The sequence below is a fragment of the Portunus trituberculatus genome, chromosome 48 (assembly GCF_017591435.1).
Source record: "Portunus trituberculatus isolate SZX2019 chromosome 48, ASM1759143v1, whole genome shotgun sequence".
NCBI classification, from domain to species: Eukaryota; Metazoa; Arthropoda; class Malacostraca; order Decapoda; family Portunidae; genus Portunus; species Portunus trituberculatus.
In genome coordinates, this window is record NC_059302.1 from 19,237,322 (window position 1) to 19,239,821 (window position 2,500).

General features: G+C 48.3%; 1 protein-coding gene across 6 annotated transcripts in view; it reads left to right on the forward strand.

Annotated features, from left to right (window-relative positions):
- Nucleotides 1–2,500, forward strand: part of LOC123498727 (amphoterin-induced protein 2-like) — a 437,692-nt gene that overhangs the window by 238,401 nt on the left and 196,791 nt on the right. The window lies entirely within an intron of this gene.

A 2,500-nucleotide genomic window follows, 5' to 3' on the forward strand; every position in this document is an offset into this window, starting at 1 on the left:
TATAGGAGGTGCATGTGACTGGGAACGACCGATTTGTGATTTTAGTGTGTGTGTTTGTGTGTGTGTGTGTGTGTGTGTGTGTGTGTGTGTGTGTGTGTGTGTGTGTGTGTGTGTGTGTGTGTGTGTGTGTGTGAGGGAGAGATGGAGTTTACGACTGGGTAGGGAGGGGGCGCCCTGGTTTATGGGCGTGATTTGTGGATGTTGGGGATTGTGGAGGAGGTGGAGTAGGTAGGGTGGAGAAAGACAGAGAGAGGGAGAAGAGAGAAGAAGGGATAAAAGGAGAGATACTGAGGAACATTGGGGAGAGAGTTCGCTTGGAGAGAGAGAGAGAGAGAGAGAGAGAGAGAGAGAGAGAGAGAGAGAGAGAGAGAGAGAGAGAGGGGGGGGGGTGTCGGCCGAGGGAGGGGATGAGAGGACAAGAGAAAGAGTAAACCCAACACATTCATCCTTCACCCATAATTAGAAAAGGCAATTCCATGTCAGCCTGAGATCCTTTAGAACCTTCTTGAAATACGAGTACGGTTCAACGCCCTCTGTCAGTCATTGTTCTGGCCCTTCAATTCCCTCAGATCCTCAACCACCAATCAACTGAATCCTCGCAAGGCTCTGTGTCCGTTACTTGATAAGAGACTGGATCCGCCTGAGCGTCTCCCGCGGGGCAGCAGCTCGCCTTAGCTCGCCTCGCTACCACCAGCAGAGTTTAGTATCTCACAATGACCACAACTTGTCGAATCCATTTAATCTTACCGAACTGGGAGGAAAAATATGGACGTAGCTTAGAATTGACACAAAGTAGAAAAGTTAAGAGTGATGAGACTAGTTTCGTAGCACTGGATACGTGTAACCTTCGATTTTGACCAATACACGTCTGCGGGTACAAGCTCCTGACGGTTATTGGGATGTTTGTCTGTTAGGAAATCAGTTGTGGCGAGATTTATGTAAGAAAGAGAGCAACGAGAGGAACTGCTTGCCCTCTGTGCTCGTCCCTCCAAGCTTGAGTCTCGCCGTGGCCTGAGGATGAAAAGCATTGTGATGTGAAGTCCGCGGTGGAATGTCGTTGCTTCTTCGTGTCTCGTGACGGGGAAGGGATGAGACTGATCGACCTGTGTACTGAAGGAAGTGACAAGAGAAGGAGAGGGTGGTGCCACGAGTCCCTACTAGTTGTTTATGAGCCTTATATACTATGCCGGGAGACGACGACAAATTGGCCTTAATTATGAAGCGACAAGCGTGGCAAGTGACAGACGACGGCTCATCAATCCCCACCGCCCTTTACAACCACTCATGTCGGCACCTCCGCCTCCTCTTACTCTTCCCTGCTGCTCCTCACGTGATTCAGGTACTCATCCATTACTTCCACTCCGTTTTTCTTCCCTAATAAAGCTGTACGATAGTGCCCCTGCTTCGCGATGAGTTATGGACATCCAGGGGTCGTTTCTTTCATTGTTCGTGGGTCATTGAGGGTTATTTTGGTGATGATTGTGTTTGTTTTTATAGAGATTGACGCCATTGAAGGGCCGCGGCTATTACGGAGGAAGTATTGGAATGATTTAATGTTTTATGGCGCCGAGACTGTTCTTCTAACGGGACTGTGTGGGTCGTGAAGTCTCAGATCGTGTTTGCTTTGTTTAGGAGTTACTTTGCTCTCTCTCTCTCTCTCTCTCTCTCTCTCTCTCTCTCTCTCTCTCTCTCTCTCTCTCTCTCTCTCTCTCTCTCTCTCTCTCTCTCTCTCTCTCTCTCTCTCTCTCTCTCTCTCTCTCTCTCTCTCTCTCTCTCTCTCTCTCTCTCTCTCTCTCTCTCTCTCTCTCTCTCTCTCTCTCTCTCTCTCTCTCTCTCTCTCTCTCTCTCTCTCTCTCTCTCTCTCTCTCTCTCTCGCCTTTCTCAGATCAGACCGTTTTGTTTATCCTCAGTTGAGACGGAAGGTGCGTGTAAGATGTCAGGACACCGTGTTTATTTAATTTTTTTTTTGTCCCTTTATTCTCCGCATTATTTTACAGGCGTTGGAGGAAGAAAGAACATAAACATCCTCCTTATCTTCTTAACACGAGGCTTCTGCGTGCAACGAGGTAATGTTTGCCACGGTCTTAAGAAAACCGCCTGTGTATTCTTTCCGTAGAAGACTGGCATGGTGGGATGGGGCTGGGTTGGTAGCCAGGGAGTTGTACAAGACAATATTTTTTTTTCTTTTCTTTTTCTCAGTATCTAACTGCACGTAATCCTTTTCATCCTTCGTCGCGTCTTGCCTTGTGCATGGCGGGTCCATAGTGACTATACTGGCCACCTGCGTGACTCCCTTTTCCTGGAGAGACGTTATTGACTTCTCCAAGCTGTACTTCTCTCCAGGGAAAACTTTTGTCTTCTTCTTCCCCCTCAAGTACTCTGGCACCATCAGCGCCTCCTTCCGTGGTACTGGAGTTTCCCTAAATCATGTCGTTTGTTTACTCTTTTGTTCCATCGTTCCCTGCCGAAGTAGTTTCTAGGCGCAGAGCAAGTTCCGCAC